The following is a 17500-nucleotide window of genomic DNA, read 5'->3' on the forward strand; positions in this document are numbered from 1 at the left end:
CCTGGGCTTCAGCGATCCTACTGTCTCAGCCTCCCGAGTAGCTGGGACTACAGACATGCGCCAGCATGCCCGGCTAATTTTATATATGTGTGTGTGTGTGTGTGTGTGTGTGTGTGTGTGTGTGTATACGTATACACCGACACACAGACACACAGATAAATATATATATATATATGTATATATATATATGTATATATATATGTATATATATGTATATATATATATATATATATATATATATATATATATTTTTTTTTTTTTTTTTTTTTTTTTTTAGACAGACAGAGTCTCACTCTGTTGCCCAGACTAGAGTGCCGTGGCGTCAGCCTAGCTCACAGCAACCTCAGAATCCTGGGCTCAGTCGATCCTCCTACGTCAGCCTCCCGAGCAGCTGGGACTGCAGGCATGCGCCACCGTGCCGGGCTAAGTTTTCTCTGTATATATTTTTAGATGTCCATATAATTTCTTTCTATTTTTAGTAGAGGCGCGGGTCTCGCTCTCGCTGAGGCTGGTCTCGAACTCCTGACCTTGAGCGATCCTCCCGCCTCGGCCTCCCAGAGTGCTAGGATGACAGGCGTGAGCCACCGCGCCCGGCCTGTACGTTCTGTATTAACAGACGGAAGGCAGGGAGAATTTTAGCCTTTCAAAGCCTGCCCTGCTCGCCTCTCAAGCCCACCGATGGCACTCTGAATCCCGTGACGTTCCTTCACTCAGCCGAATCCTTCAGCACCCGACCCCCCCACCCACCCCCGTGCCACGGGAGTTCGTTCTCATGGCGGAGCCATCACGTGTTGTAGGTGCCTAGGCAGACCGTGCCCTGACCCCGAGGAGGTACAGAATCGCCTATAGCCTCGGGGGGGGGGGGGGAACAAGATGTGTCCGTGTCTAAGGCGACGTCCTGTCGGTCACGAAGACGTCTGCAAAGACTAGTATCTGCCAGGCATTGAGCCACATGACATGGGACGCGGGCGTGTTCCTTCACTTAGGTGGTGGCGTGTGTTGGTACTCGCAGAGGATAATAAACCCACTCGCGGGCCGGCTGCGACCCTCCCCCCCCCCCCCGTGTCTCTTCCTCTATCCACTGAAGGAAAAAACCGCAACAAAAGGTAGAAGACCACAGGGTGGGGAGAGAGCCCGTCGCTCTCCCTACGTGACCGTCCGGAGCGCTCGTTCAGATGGGAGGAGGTGTGTGTTTCATTGATTTGGGTGCCGTCTTTTCTCTGCAGCTGTGTCAGAAGACAGCGATCTTCGGATTTTCACTCCACCGAGTGAATACCCTTTTGAAGAGAATGTCTACGGGAAGCCTACGGTTCCCCCGCGTGGGTGGCCCTCCTCTAGAAATGAAGCTCGCTTCTTGGACGGAGGGGATCTGTGTACGCCATCATTCTTTCGGGACGATTTCTCAGACGCTAGCTTCGGACCGCCACATAGATGTCCCCGACGTTGCCTCAAGGGTCCCCACCGACCGTCCCCAGCCTGCCCACTCAAGGGAGCCGGGCCCCTTCTGATCTGTCCGCCCGCCGTGAAGCTCCCTCCCGAGGGTCCGAAAGCCCACCTGTTTCCCAGTTCGGTTGAATGATGCAGCACCCGGGCGGGGCACTGGCACCCAGTGACTCCGTTCTGAGTCTGTGCGCTCTGGGGTGCGGGTGCGGGTGCGGGGGTGGGGGGGAGCGGAAGGGGAAGACGGTGGCGGTGGGGGGGGGGAGTTCCATCTCGACAGGTGGCCTCCTACCGACTGACTCTATGGGACGGACCGTTCCCACTCGGGACCGTGTACCTTCTCGGCCTAGGCACATCCCGGCTCTTAAAGCCACTCTCGGGGACACTCTCCCACGTACACGTAGATGGCCTGCACGAGTGAGTGCTCTTCCTTTCTCGAAACATTGGAAATCTGTCCGCCATTTTACCTGACCTGACGGTGTGTGATAAAGGAGCATAGAACCCTCAGCCACCCTCCGCCTTCCCGCTGCCACGAGAGACGGTGCGGAGCGTGAGAGTCTATCCCCGGCTCTCCCTCGACTCTCCGTGTCCACCGGAACGTGGCCCGACTGCAGTGACACCAGCTATGTTAAGTCGGTCTCTGGGTAGGGAAAGAACGTCACCGGATAGGCCCCATCGATCGCTTATCTGTTCTGATAGTTTTGTGGCAGCCGTTTCTTGCCCCTTTCTTTTCTTTTTCTGTCTCTCGCCCTCGCCCCCGCCCCCGCCCCCACCCCCAAATTCTTTCTAAGAAGACATTTAGGATGTCAGATTCTGGCCACGTGCCCCCCTGGGCACAGGGGGCCAGCAGAGACAAAGGTCTTTGGTACCAAGTGTTCATTCCACAGTGACAGATATTGCCACGCTTGTACTGACCGGGCCTTGAGATCGTGAGTGGGTCAACTCTGAAACTCCCTGTACTCTACTTCTCTCTCGGGTAGGTCCCTGTCCCAACCCTCCGGCTTCTAGCACACACCCAGTGTCACTCTCTCCTCTCGGGATAAAGTTCCAAGTTCCAGATGATCCGATCCGCTCCAAGGAGGAAGGGGAGCTGGCCGGGCCGCCCACTGTGCGCCCCACCCCCACCCCTCCCCACCCCCGTCATAGGGTCCCTTCTTTTCAGGCTGACACTGGCACCGGTTGTCGGGTGTCACCTAGCGGCCACTTTGATCAGCCATCGGGATCGGGATCGGGGAAAGTCAGGTGACGTTGGGAGTTTAAGAGCTGACTCCCCGGGCGGGGGTGGGGGTGGGGTGGGGGTTTTGTGTGGTGTGTGTGTGTGTGTGTGTGTGTGTGTGTGTGTGTGTGTGTGTGTGGGTGGGTGGAGGGCGGGGCGTGGTTCGGATCAGCCGCGGGGAGTAGAGCACGGTCCGGTCCCACTCTCTTCTTCCTGGGCCCGCAGCTCTGGGCCCCGCCCGAGGCAGCCCTAGCCTCTGGCGGGTCTCCGCCCACCCGCCCTGTTGTCTGCGGGAGGCGCCCCTCCTCCCGCTCCCTCCCTCCTCCCGGGACCATAGGCCTCTGCCCGTAGTTCTTTTGTTGTTGTTGTTGTTGTTGTTGTTGTTGTTTGCCCTTTTGTTTGTTTCCGTTTTATCTTGTTTTTTAGGCTTACTGAATATCATCTCGGATAAAAATTTAAAGCACAGAATGCCTCATATTATATAACAAGATGTAGCTTTTTATCCTACGCCGAGAGCGATGCATTTTTCTCTTCGGGTCCATTTTCCCGTCCTGGGAGAAATACGAAGTTGCTCGTGATACTTCCCCATCATCTTCCGGTTTCCCCGACTCAGAAACACTGTCAACACGACGTATTCGATGGTATATCTCTGCGTGTGCACGTGGGCGCCCTTACCTATTTCTTTTCGGCATCGGGCTCCTATCTTTTGGTACCTAGGGGGGAAAAAAGAAGAAACCAAAAAAGGACGGAAAGATGTTCTGTCCTTTTACCCTCTCCTCCCCCCCCCCCCCCACCAACTTTTGGGAACTCGTCGTCTGGCCTACGTCCCCAAGGCAGGTTAAATCTTTTCTTAAAACTCCCAAGTGGTCCCCTGCCCCCCAGGTGGGCGGCCGGCAGAGTTCACAGAGTTCACAGGCTTTGTTTTTGGCAGAGCCTGGACGATTGAAATCATTAACCGCAATCGTTGCTAAAGCTGAGGACCACAGGCTCCCACCCACCCACCCCCCCGCGCGCCCTTTAAAAGCTCTCTATTTCTGCCTAGCCCTATGTTCGGGAAATCTGGGGGCTTGAGATGGGAAGGTCTACCTTATTTCCTCCTTTACCGGCAAAATAGACTCTCTCTTTCCTTCCTCGTCACACGGCTTGTCCTCCTTATTTGGCCTCGTGGGCAAGTGGCCCAGCTTTCGGTAACACCGAGACTTCTAAGCTGTCTTATCGGTCTTGTTTTGTTTTTACTTTCTTTCCTCTTTTCTTTTTTCTTTTTTTTCTTTTCCTTTTTTTTTTTTTTTTTTTGAGACAGGATTCCTTTCACTCTGTCCTCTCCCAGCCAGGCCGCCTTGGCCTGATTGTAGCTCACGGCAAGCTCCAAATCCAGGGCTCAAGTGATCCTCTCTGCCTCGGCCTTCTGAGTAGCTGGGACTCTAGGCAAATGCTGTGCTGCCACACCCGGCATAATTTTTCTTTTTTTATATTTTCTTGGTAGAGACGAGGTCTCATCGTGTTACCCAGGCTGGTCTCCGGCTGCTGGGCTCAAGTCATGCTCCCGTCTCTGCCTCCCAAGTTGCTGGGGTCACAGGCATGAGCCACCGTGGCCAGCCAGGTTATTGAAAGGCGATCACTTTGCTATCCTGATACGAAACCCCAAATGTGCGAGTGTGAGGCACCAGACGGAGGGGAGTCCCCGCACCACATTGTCACGGCCGTTGAGGGTGGCTCACGAAAAAGCTGGGATGGGGGTACACGGTAGTGATCAAGGGGATACATTCTAGTGGGATAGCAGAAATATAGAATGTCCTGAAAAACACCAAGTGTCAGAATGCCACAGCAGTCAACGGCTCACAAACTTCCGTTCCCTTGTGTCATGGTAGGCGGCTTACTTTTCTCCTACTCCCTCGGTATGAGTAAAGCCTGACATGGAAAATGTCTACGTCTCATCCAAATCCGTCAAGACGATGGAAGGGGGAACTGGGAGAGGAACAAAGAGAAAACAAGGAAGAAGCAAAACAAGGGAGAAGGGGGACGAGGAGGAGCAGGAGGAAACTGCCTCCCCTGCCCCCGTGCTACCCAACGATACGTGAAGAATGGCCTCTTCCCTCCTCTCCCACCCTGTAACTATGCCTGGAGGTGTACCCTACGGCTACGGTCCTAAAAGAATGTACGACTACTTATAATAGTGGAAGAAACGCGGTCTGATAGGTTTTTGTGCAGTGGGACACCTACCCGGCCAGGGCACTCGCGGTGAATGGAGCTCGCAGGGCGGGCGGGAGGTCGCTCTGGGTGAGTCTGTGAGTTAGCGGTGAGTGGTGAGTGAATGTGAAGGCCTAGGACGTTACCGTAGCTTTTTATAAACCCCGGACGCTTAGGCCACACACGACATTTACCTTCAGAAATTTCTTTCTTCAGTCATACATTAACCTTAGCTTACTGTAAGTGTTTTCACTTCATAAACTTTCCCACGTTGTTTTTTTTTTTTTTTTCCTTTTCCTTTTCCTTTTCTTTCCTTTCCTTTTTTTTTTTTTTTTTTTTCTTTTTTAACCTTTTGGACTCTTTTGTAACACCACGACTTAAAACACAAACACATTGCACTGTCGTACACAGATGTCTTCTTTCTTTCTTTCTTTTTTTTTTTTTTTGAGACAGAGTCTCACTTTATTGCCCGGGCTAGAGTGAGTGCCGTGGCGTCAGCCTAGCTAGCTCACAGCAACCTCACACTCCTGGGCTTAAGCGATCCTACTGCCTCAGCCTCCCGAGTAGCTGGGACTACAGACATGCGCCACCATGCCCGGCTAATTTTTATGTATATATATTTTCAGTTGGCCAGATAATTTCTTTCTATTTTTAGTAGAGACGGGGTCTCGCTCTTGCTCAGGCTGGTCTCGAACTCCTGAGCTCAAACGATCCGCCCGCCTCGGCCTCCCAGAGTGCTAGGATGACAGGCGTGAGCCACCGCGCCCGGCCTGGATGTCTTCTTTCTTTGTGTCCTTATTTATTCTGTAAGGTTTTTCCTACTTTTAAAGCTTTCATCGTTCTATGCACTTTTCAAAACAAACAAACAAACAAACAAACAAACAAACAAACAAATAAATAAATAAATAAATAAATAAATAAATAAAAACTAAAACGGAGGCGGGGGAGGAGGGAGAGGGAGGGAGAGAAATAACACACACATGGATACGTTTCCCAACTCAACCGAGGAAGGGGGCCGAGTCAAGGTTCTCAGGGAGCCACCGGTGACGAAATGGTCAGGCTCAGAATCAGCACGGCAGAGTGGCTGCAGACCCAGGGGGCCTGGACCGGCTACCTGGATGACACTCCGTTTCCGGTAACTCGGGGAGTCATAGATCCCCTTGTGCCTCAGCCTCTTCATCTGCAAATGGGGAAATAATGGTGCCTACCCCACAGGGATATGGTGCAGAGTGAAAAAGCGAATGCAGGCAAAGCACACAGAAGCTCGCGTGGCAAGCGGTAAGCCTGTCATCGTGGTCACAGTCGTTGTTATAGGATCATCTTCCTACGTCCTTGTCTTTTAAAGATTAGTAGAACCTCCCAGAAGATGAGAATAGGCTCCTCCTGAGCAAGTCTCGGCTGTAAAGCCACAGGCATGTTGAGCATGAGGCACAGAAGGCAGAATAAAAACCTGATCCCGGAACATTATGTTCCTGCAGGACATGAAATCATCGAAGGTATGGGAAATCCTACCTTACATCGGTTTTACTGGAACACCTAGGATGGCGGACGCACACGGATGCCCGCGCACGCGCACCCCAAACCTTTTGAGCCTCACAAAACAGTGTAACCCGGGAACACACTATGATGCTCATTAGCGATATATTTGGGCCCCGGTTACTCGTCACTCTGAGCCTGCCTCCTCCTTATCTGTCCAAGGAGAACACTGTTTGTCACAATTATCCTCACCCTACCTAACGCTTCTGGTAAAATTTAAGTGAGAGAACACCCGCTGGACAGAAAAATCTATGTTATCTCCCAATTTTTCTTCCTCCTGATTTCTATCTGAATCTGTGAGCTCGCTTTGGTTCACTTCGGTTTTTCAAGAGGCTCCGGTTACCTTCTCTCCCACCTATATCGGATTGGGTCTGATGGAAGAAAGAAGGAAAAAAAAAAAAAAAAAAAAAAAAAAACATAGTAAAGAAAGCAGAGCAACGTTTGTTTCTGAAGCAACCGATCAAACATTGCTGATGAGCCGGTATTTTCTATTTCAGTAAACCAAGGAGGCCTATTGTCATGAGGCTGTGAGGGGCCCGGGTAAGTTTGGATGATTATCCCTAAAGGAGACAAAGCAGACAGACTAGGGCACGTGTGATTTTAGCAAAGAGAATAAACGGTGACCTCTTTGCCGAGTTGGGCCTTAGCAGACCAAAGGGAAATAAAGGTGTAATAGGACGCTCAATTTTTACTCTGGACACAGATGTCGGGCCCTGAACTGAGAACACTGGGTTTTTTTTACCCTCCTTGATATTCACATAGGCTTAGAGGATGCCGGGGGTGGGGTGGGGGGTGGGGGGGAAGAATACCGAGCCTGTAAGTTATCCCTAAAACTCGGATTTTATGTTCCCTTGCCTTTTCATAACTGAGCGACACACAACATTAAAGAATGGACACAGGCCGGGCGCGTTGCCTCAGGCAGGCCTGTAAACCTAGCACTCTGGGAGGCCGAGGTGGGAGGATCGCTCAAGGTCAGGAGTTCGAGACCAGCCCGAGCAAGAGTGAGACACCCCCCCCCCCCCATCTCTACTAAAAATATAGGAGGAAATTAGTCAGACAACTAAAAATAGATAGGAAAAAATAGCCGGGCATGGTGGCGCATGCCTGTAGTCCCAGCTCCTCGGGAGGCTGAGGCAGGAGGATCGACTGAGCCCAGGAGTCTGAGGTTGCTGTGAGGTAGGCTGACACCACGGCACTCACTGTAGCCCGGGCAACAGAGTGAGACTCTGTCTCGGGGGAAAAAAAAAAAAAAAAAAAAAAAAGAATGGACACAGACTTCCACAGGTTTGTATGTGGCCCCTTTTACTTATTAACGCTACAGGACCTTAATTATTTGTGCTCTGAATCTGATATTCAAATTATCCTTGTGGCCAACCCGTTTGCACAGTAGATGATAGGGAAAGAGATAAGAGTTCACCGCCTGAATAGATGACAAGCAATGGGGAGTACTGGTGAAATTACAAGTGGCCTATGTGTACCCACTGAAAATCCCAATTAGCCCCTACCATGAGTTCAAAGAAGAGATCTAAATTTCTGACCCCGTGACCCTAAAAGATATTTCCTCCCAGGGTGTCACAGAGAAAAATAAAACTCCATCCTAGCACTTTGGGAAGCCTAGGCGAAAGGCTCGCTTGAGGCCAGGAGTCTGAAGTTGCAGTGAGCAACGATGATGCTACTGCACTTTAGTGTGGGAAACAGAGTGAGAGCCTGTCAAAAGAAAAAAAGAAAAAAAAGAAGGAAAAATTGCCGTGAGAGCCCTGGTTATGATACGGCAATAAGCGCTAGCTCTTGGAAGGTGTAAAACAGATTCACGGTGGCTTACGCCAATTTGGGATGTACGAAGACAAGCTTGAGCACCACCGCCAACCAAAATTACCAATGAATACCTGGCTAGCGATCGGGATCAGACATACTATAAAAGAAAAAGCTCCCACGGCTAAAATAATGTGAACACGATGGACTCGTCGATGGAAAAGAACCCCGAATCACTGCACTGCAAAATAATTTAGAGAGTTTTATTCCGAGCCCAACGTCCGTGATCGTGGCCCAGAGAGCTACACCCAAGAAGCCTCGAGCGAGCGGACCCGTGGCGGCGGGGCGGGTTACGGTTTGGCTTCCTACATTTTAGGGAGACAGGAATTACATGTAAAAATCACAAATCGATACACGGAAGGGGTACATCGGTCTGGCCTCCAAAGGCAGGACATCTGGCAGTTGGGGAGGGGGGGGGCGCGGTGTTTACGGGTTTGCAGCTGGGTTTAAAGATTCTTTGATTTGCAATCGATGACATAAATGAACCTCTGCCTAAAGGCTTTGCATCACGTTTTCAGTTAAGACAAGGATGTCTGCTAATCACAGACAAGCCACTGGGACAGTTTACCCCAAACTCAAGTGCTCTGTAGTTCAGTAAACGGTTGGCCTGCTAGATATGCATGCGTTAAGCTTGGTCTTGCCCGGCCTTAGGCCCGTCGGGCATTCAGTATCTCATTGTGACAAAAACTGACTCCATCAGGGAGGGGTGTCTGACCTCCCCTGTCCTTGAGGGCAGCAGCTCAGGTTTAAAGGTTTTTCTAGGGTTCCCTGGGCCAACCACGGGACGGGTCTGACGCAGGCGGTGGCGGGCGGAGGGCGGCTTAAGATTTTATTTTAGTTCATACACTCCAGAAATGGTGTTTCCCTGGGAAAGATACACGAGTTCACGAACAGCTTTCCTTCGGTTGGTCCGGCCCCTCCCTGAGGTCGTCTCCCTGCCCCCACTCCTCCCCTCCCCTGGGGCCGGAGCCCGGGCGGAAAGGCCCAAGAGGAGAGGCGCGTGGGGGAGGTGCCGCTCCCAGAACGAGACTCGTCTCGGCCCCACGTCACCCAGCCACCGCGACCGCTTCGCCCGAGGAGGTGCCCAGCCAGTCGTGCTTCTGCCCCCTCGAGATTGCCTGCGGCCTGGGGGCGGGGAACGAGCTCCCGACCCAAGAGGAAACCCCCTAGCCCGGCCGGCCGCACAGGTGGCCGTGCCCCCGGCGGGGCCCTTCCGCCGTTTGCCACGCCCCCGCCCCCGCCCCCGCCCCCGCCCCCGCCCCGACTCAACGCGCTGACTGCGCGTGCGCGTGCGCGTGCGCGTTCGCACGTAGCCGCCTCGGACTTCTCGCGGGCGGAACCGCTTTCAGCCGCGACCCCGCCCCGCGAGCTGCCGCTTCCCGGCCTGCCTCGGGGCCGCGGCCCGGCGCACGGGGGAGGGGAGGGAGCGTAGGTCGGTCACTTGGGGGCGGGGTGGGCGCTAAAGAAATCAGTCCCCCTCCGTCTCCTGCGTCAGCCAAAGCCCCGAACCCTTGGAGAACTGCCACCGCCACTACCGTGGGGGGCTGGGTCCTCACTTTGTGTCCTCCTTGTGGCCCAGTCCGAGGGGGCTGGGCTGCCAAGCAGATCCTCTTGGGAAGGAGGCAGGAAGGGCCCAGGTCTGGACCGGGGTGGACTGGACCCCTCCACCCTGGGGTGTGGACTGGCTACCGAAAAGCTCAGCCGCTTGTCCACGAGGCCGAATAACGAGGACAAGCGGTATGAGGAGTAAGGAAAGAGAGAGTCTACTTTGCTGGCAGAGGAGGAAATAAATAGGGTAGAGCTTCTCAGTCTCAAACCCCCAAATTTCCTGAACATAGGCCTAGGCAGAAATACAGAGGTTTTAAAGGAGGGAGGGTTGGTTCTCAGCTTCAGGCAATTACTGCAGTTAACCGTTCTAATCGTCCCGTGGCCCCCCCCCCCCCCCCCCCGTCTCTGCTGAGAAGAAAGCCTGTGGACTCCGTGGGCCGCCCACCCTGGGGGGCCACCTGGAGTTATAACCAAAGAGTTAACGTGCCTCAGGGATGCAGGCCAGGCTGTAAGTTCCCAAAAGCCTGGGGGAAGTTTTAAAAAGACGGAAAAGCTTTCTGCCCTCTTCCCCGCCCCGCCCCCCCCCCCCACAAGGCCATTTTCTGTGGTGCAGACTCGGCACCCTCCCTCCCTCCCTCCCTCCCGTGCAGGCCTGTTTATCCTCAATCATCTGCGAGTTTCACGAGGAGGAGGAGGAGGAGGAGGAGGAGGAGCAGCTCTCTCGCTCTCCCCACCCTCTTTCTTCCCTTAGGAAATCCTCAGCCCTGTTCCACACACTCAAGGTGGTGGGCCTGCTCCGGCCCCCTCCCCCCCACCCGCCGACGGAGTAGGTGTACAGACAGGAGCACACTTCACGGGGATGAAGGGTTGCGGTGGCCAAATGGGAGATGCGAGGCGGGGGGGGGGGGGGGAGTGGCTGGCCTTTGGCAAAGAGTGACTCGGAGTAGCCATCCAGGCTTGTCTGAAAAGTGGGACTGCGAGCCTGAGCGCGCCGACGAAGTCGATGGACACGGTCACTGCTGTGAGATGTCTCTTTTACCACGATGTAACACCAAAGCAAAGCCCTGTCCCGCTGGGTCGGAGAAGGCCTTGTGGGCAATTTAGAAAAGCCATGGCGTGGCCGTTCGGAATACTTCCTGCCTCTCCGGGAATCAAAAATTAGAAAGGACCGTGGGTTCTGTATCAACGTACCAAAGGCAGGGAGAATTTTAGCCTTTTAAAGCCTGCCCCGGCCCTATCTCAGCAGGGCAGTGGCACCCCAAGTTCCGTGACATTTCTGCACTCGGCGGCGTCTGACTTCTTCAGCCATCTGATGGGATGCCCCTGCCAGGTGGCCACTCACTCGCCCCTTCAGTTCAACCCTTGTACCAGGAAGTTTTGCCTTCTTCCTAACCACTGTGGGGGGACTGGGGGGTGACGTGTGTGTGTGTGTGGAGGGGGGGGAAACGGGGCAGACCCACAGGTGCAGCTTCTTGGTCATAATGGGCCCACGGCAGCGTGGGATTCCCCCCGGAAGGGAGGCAGGGTGGCACTACAGCACCGAAACCTGACGCGGGTGGCCACGCGGATGGGGGGGCGCCCGTTAGACGGGTGGCCGAGGCCAGGATGGCTCGGCCTCAGATGCAGCCACCGAGAGCCACCTGGGTCCCGGAGGGTCAGCCCGAGAAGCCCCGCAGCAAGAGGTCCCTCCGGCAGAGCAGACACTGAGTCTGTAAGTCAAGACAGCTGGGAGGCCTGGGAGTCAGAGGCCCTGGATCTCAGGTCCCGGGGTGGGGGCGGGGAGCAGTGCCGGGAGAGAGAGCCCGGGCTCCAGAGGCCGTGATGGGGCCCGGTGGGGCGGGCCGAGGAGGCCGAGGCCGGGTGTGGTATGGTCCGGGATGAGGGGGTTGGGGTGGCGGGCAGGGGGAAAGACCCCTTCACTCAGACGTGCCCTCAGAGGAAGGCAGAGGTGCGTTCTGCCTTCCTCCAGCTAGTGGAACGCTCGGCATTTCTTTCCTTCAGAGCTGGGTTGAACCGATAGGGCGTCTGTTATGGTACGGAGTGCGAGACAGGACCACCTAGAGACCGAATTGAGCCAAGTCATGAGTCTTTATTAGCTGACCGGCGACCACCCCCCTGCCCTGTTAGGGTGCGGGTACAGAGAATGGCCCTGAGCCGAAAAAAACCAGGAAGGTTTCATACTATCCTAAGCTACAGCTACGTGACTTTAGGCTACGTGCCTTTAGGCACGGCGGCGGTTGAAACAACATTATACCACCTACTCCACAGCTGTGGGGTCTGGGACCAGCCTCGGGCCCCGTTTCGGTGACAGTCTTTAAGTGAGCAGGTTTACAGAAACAGATAGCACCAATTAAGGAACGTTCTTTCAGGCGTTAAGCAAGCACAACGGGCAGCTGGAAAGTTTAAACACTTAGTTACAAGTTAGTTGCTTTGTTTTTATCTCTGCAAGGTACATATTTCCAGTTACAGACACAGGTCAAGCGGACGTCGGTCACCTAGCGAGCGAGCGTAAGTTTTCAAGTGGGCCTTTACAGCGTCCAGACGGGCCACAGTCCAGTTATTGTGCATTCTTTTTGACCACTTGGAAAGCTACTAGCACTGTCCGGGCCTCACTCACGCGGACTACAGAGTTATGACCCGGTGTGTGTGTGTGTGTGTGTGTGTGTGTGTGTGTGTGTGTGTGTGTGTGTGTGTGTGTGTGCGTGCGTGCGTGTGTGTGTGTGTGTGTGTGTGTGTGTGTGTTTAGCTGTCCGTATAATTTTTTTTCTCTTTTTAGTAGAGACGGGAGTCTCGCTCTTGCTCAGGCTGGTCGCGAACTCCTGAGCTCAAACGATCCGCCGGCCTCCCAGAGTGCTAGGATTACAGGCGTGAGCCAGCGTGCCCGGCCGAGTCTTTCCTTCCTTCCTTCCTTCCTTCCTTCCTTCCTTCCATTTCTTTCCATTTTTCTTTCCTTTCTTCCTTGCTCCTGTTATCCTGTCTTTCTGTCTCTCTTTTTTCCATCTTTCTTCCCCCTTTCTGCTTTCCTACCTTCCTTCTTTCTCATTCTCTCCTTTCTCTCTCCTTCCTTCTTTCTGTCTTTCCGTTCTTCCTTCCTTCTTTCTCTCTGTGTCTTTCTCTGCTTTCTCTCTCTCTCTCTCTCTCTCTCTCTCTCTCCTTCCTTCTCTCTATCTTTTTCTCTTTCCCTCTTTCCGTATTCTTGTTTCTTTTTCTCTTTTAATTTCCTTTCTTTTTCTCTTCTTTTCTTTCTTTCCCTCTTTCTTTCTCCTTCCTTCCTTCCGTCCTCTCGTTCTCTTTCTTTCTGCCTGTCTTTTCTTTCCTTATTTCTTCTTTCCTTCTGTCTTTCTGTGTTTCCTATCGCCTTCCCTTCCTTCCTTTTCCTTTTCCTTTCTCCCCCCGCTTCCTGTCTTTTCTTATTCACTGTTTTCTTCTTTCTGACTTTCTCTCTCCGTTTCTCTGTCTCTTCTCTCTCTCTTCTTTTCCTTTCTCTCTTTCCCTCTTTCTGGGTCTGCCTGTCTGTCTCTCGGCTATGTCGTGGTCTGTGCAGAGACGGGTTTGGTGGACGATTTCGGTGGTCGGGTCGACCCATCCTTTCTTTGATCCCAGTGCTAGCCACGCTGGGGCCTGCCTAGCTTCCCCGATCAGGCGAGATCGGGCGCGTTCAGGGTGGTGTGGCCCTAGACTGACCCGTCCTCTGTCGATGGCTTCCGTGGGGAGTAGGGGGGACTGTGTTTGATGCCCTCGGGGGACCTTCTGGACTCTGAAATGATGGGCTCCGGAGGGTTGCCCCGTGATTTGCAGCAGACCTCTGGTGGCTGGCGCCGGTTGTGGTCGGGCTCCACCTGGCGGCCGCTTTTCTAGAAGGCTCTTGTCCTCTGAATCTTCGGTGCGGCAGGCAAAGCAGGGGACAGTCCCCGCTGTGACGGAGGCTGGGTTCCGGGAAGCAAGCAGCCTTCTCAGGGCCATCTGGCTCGTGCCGGGACGCCGGCTGGGACGTCTGTGAGGCGAAGCTTGGGCCCGCAGGGCTGTCGTAGGAGGACGTTGTCGCCGCGCTTCCGGGCTCAGCCGGCCAGGCGGCTGGCGGGGCTGGCGGGGCTGGCGGGGCTGCCCGGGCGGGTCGACCAGCACGCTGTGGCCGCTCTGGCAAGACCCTCCCCGCCCCGCGGGGACAGGAAGGAGACGGCGCACGTGGACGGGAGAGGAGGGTGTCCGGCGAACGGCCGCCGTCCCGTGCATGCCTGTCCCTCTCCCTCTCCCACGGCCTCGCCTTTCCTGCCGCTTTTCCCTGGGTCCCGCTCAAGAGGCAGGGACAGCCCTGTGAGTGGCACGGGTGGCTGGGTCCCTCGCGGGATCCCAGTCGTCCGTGGCTTCTTCCGAGTCCTACTCTGGGGGCACGGACCGGGCCCTGGGCGGCGCGGGTGGCCGGCGAGGGCGACCCCTGTCGGGCCGCAGCGGTCCCGTCCCGATGTTTTCTCCTCCATGAGTCCCCCCTGTGCTGGGGCCGGGGACCGGGGACCGGGCCCCGCCCGGGTGGCGCGGGTGGCCGGCGAGGGCGACCCCTGTCGGGCCGCGGCGGTCCCGTCCCGATGTTCTCTCCTCCACGAGTCCCCGTGCGGGGGCCGGGGTGGCGCGCGTGCCCGGCGAGGGCCTCCCCGACCCTCTACGCCACGGGGGGAGTGGTCCGCGGGTCCTGGGGGTCGACCAGATGTCCCTGAGTGCCCCTCGTCTGCTGGCCCTGGGCACCTGCTGGGGACAGGTGGCCGTGTCGAGTGTCGTAGGGGCAGGCGTGGTCAAGTGGCTCGGTCCCCGCCACCCTGCACCGTGTTTTTGATCACCTCATATCGTCATCTTCCGCCGCCAGGTTAGTGCTGACACGCTGTCCTCCGGTGACTGTCGCCGGAGGGGTTGGGCCTCCGCACGGCGACAGGGTTCCGGGTTCCTGGTGACCCGGCGCCCTGCCGTGTTCCCTTTGAGCTCGACCGCCTGGGCCCGCGCGCCGGCTCTTAGGGCGTCGGAGTGTCCCGGCGGGGCTGCTCGCCCTCTTGGGTTGGTCTCTGGCCCCTCGAGGGACGGCGCCCCGGGGGGCGTTTGCGGCAATCCTCCCCCTTACCCAGCTGGCTTCTGTGCCGTTGCGTGTCAGGCGGTCTTCGTGTCTGGGTTGTCTGCCGTCCTCCTCCGGAGACGGGGGCCGGCGAGGCTGAAGCGGGCTCCTCTGATCGCTGTCCTCGCTGGCCTGACTGGCCTCCCCGACCCTTCCCCCGTCCTACGGGGCCTGATCGATGTGGTGACGTCGCGCTCTCCCGGGCCTTAAGCCGCGTGCCAGGCGAGGGACGGGCCCATTCGTGGTGAATGGGGGCCGCTCTTCTCGTTCTGCCCGCGGGCACCTAGCCTCTCCACCGCCCACCTGTGGGCGGTGGGTGGGAGGCGCCGGGTGCGAGACTATCCGGCCCGCCCTCGCTCGCCCCGCCCTCGGCCTCCTGGCGTTGGGCGGGGGGGGTCGTGGGTCCTGTTGTTGACGCAGCGGGCAGCCCTCGCTCGCCCTTTGTGGGCCGTTGCCTGGCCGGGGTCACCCCTCCCCGCGACGGATGGGGAGGGGCGTCCCGCCCGCCCGGTCGCGCGCGCCCCGTTTGGCGCGCGGCTGCTGGGTCTTGCGTGGCCCTTTTGCGGTGCCCCTGGAGCGCACCGGGCCGTTCCCCAAGGTGCCCGAAAACCGAGTGGTGGTTGTCGTCCTCGTTCCCGGCGTCCCCCTCTGGTGGCCGCTGCAGCGTCCGCCGCGTTGGGTACGCTCCTCCCGAGCAGTTTGCTTGGGCTGATGAAGGGGGGGTCGAGGCGGGTAAGCTGAAGAGGCATCCCCCCCTGCGCCGCGTGGGCGGGCGGGGGGGGTGTTTGTCTCGGCGTCCCCACGATGTGTGCGTGGCGGACTGCCGGAGGCGTGCGCGCGGCTCGTGCCCTTCCCTCCCTGCGCGCGAGCGGTGTTGCCGCAGGGTCGCGCGGGCGATCGTGGTGGGGGGCCTCTACCCCGGGCCTGGTCTGCCTCGGTGACCCCTCTCCCGTACCGACGGGAGAGTGTTCCTCTCGAAGCCGAGGTGGTTTCTGGACGAGAGGGGCCCCCGACCGTGAACGCTCGGGAGTTGCCAACCGTGCGTTTTTGTTTTACCCTGTACCGCAGACCCCCCCACCCCCCCCCACCGGGGGGCGTGCCCGAGCGCCTCCGCCCCGGGGCCCTGACGGGGGCGACCGGGTGTCGGGGGCGAGATCCACCTTCGGCGAGAAAGCGTCTTCTCTAGCGATCTGCGGAGGCGTGTCCTCTTCTGGGGTTTGTCGGATTCCGCCCCAGCCCCGCCGCCTCTCTGAGCGTCGTCAGCCGCCGCCCCTGCGGCTGCCAGTTGTGCGTGGGCAGAGTTCCCTCCTCCCCCGCCGTGGGGGTGGAGCGGTCCGCCGGCCCCCGCGGTGGGGGCCGAGTGCCACTCTTCGCCTAACGTGGTCCGCGCCTCCCCCCCTCTGAACTCCGGGGGAGGGTCACGCCGGGCCGGGCCGGCGTTCCAGCCGTGAAGGGCGCCCGCGTGTGTGCGCTGCGTGCCGCGGCCGCGGGTCGCCCCGGTGTGCGCTGGGGGATGGGGGCGGTAGAGCCCGTCTCACGCCCCCCCCTCCCCTGTGAGCGTGCGGTCCTCCACCTGGTCCCGTGCCAGGCCGCGGATGGATGGGTGCTCCCGTGCTGGCGCCTGTGGACCGCGCCTTGGGGGGGACCGCCCGGCCAACGTGTGGGGGTCGTTCCACGGGGGCGCGGTGCTCCCCGGAGCGAGACCGGATTGGGAACGGACGAGAATGGGATCAGGCGCGGCGGCGTTGGGGGCTGAGGGCCGAAGGGCCGAGGTCGCTCTTGGGACGGCCCCGGTGGTGAGGCCGTGGCCCCGTGGGAGGGTCGAGGGGTTGCCGGAGGCTTTTGGGCCGGCCGGCGCCACGGGCGCGTTGCGGGACCGCTCTCGAGTTTGGGGCGGTGGGATCCCGTGGCGTTGTTTCCCCAGTGGCCCGGTCGCGGCGGAGGTCTCGCCTCCCTCGGGTCCTCGTGCCTCACCCTCGCGGGGCGTCTCATCCTGTACCGAGGGTGCTCCTCCCTCTCTTCCTCTCACCGCTGCCGACCGCCCCCCGACGAGCGGTCGCCCGACTGCGCTGCCCGGACCTGACCTCGCCGCGAGGGGGGGGATGTCGCCCTGGCCGCCAAGGCCGTGGACGGCGTTCCCCCGGCGCCGTGCCCCCCGTTTGAACGGTCGGCGGGCCTCCGCGTGGCGGGCCGTACGGCGTTGGGGGGCGGACGGTCGCGCGTGTGCGCGGGAAGAAGAGCGTTTGGCCGGAGCTGACCGCGACCGCGATGGCGGGGCCGGGCTCTGGGGCCTGTGAGGTGCGTGCGTGCGTGTTTGGGGGCTCGACGAAGGCGCGGCCGGTCGTTCCAGGTGCCCGCGGGACCGCCCTTGTGCGCGGAGGCCACTGGCGGTGAGATCCCGTGCGTGCCCTGGCCCCGGTGGGTCTGTCGTCTGAGGCTTGTCCCCCCCCCCACTCGGGCCTCCTGGCGCCCGGCGGCCCCTTCCCCCGTCGTCGCCTTATGCCGTGCCCGACGGCTCCCTCCCGCTCGCCCACGCCCTGAGCCATGTCGTCCGCTCCCGTCTGGCTTTCGTATCCCGGGGGTTGTCCGTGCCCCGGTGTTGCATCGCTCCCCCACGATTGTCCGTAGCGGCCCCTCCCGTGGGTGGTCCGCCGCCGCCCGCC

The 17500-nt window shown here is 58.1% G+C and overlaps 1 long non-coding RNA gene across 1 annotated transcript; it reads left to right on the top strand.

Moving 5' to 3' along the window:
- The first annotated feature begins 4214 nt into the window (after window positions 1-4214).
- Window positions 4215-4579, top strand: LOC123627576. The gene is made up of 2 exons (XR_006731368.1): window positions 4215-4256; window positions 4525-4579. It is a non-coding gene; the product is annotated as an uncharacterized LOC123627576 (long non-coding RNA).
- The last annotated feature ends 12921 nt before the right edge of the window (window positions 4580-17500 follow it).

The sequence above is a fragment of the Lemur catta genome, chromosome 25 (genome assembly GCF_020740605.2).
Source record: "Lemur catta isolate mLemCat1 chromosome 25, mLemCat1.pri, whole genome shotgun sequence".
NCBI lineage: Eukaryota > Metazoa > Chordata > Mammalia > Primates > Lemuridae > Lemur > Lemur catta.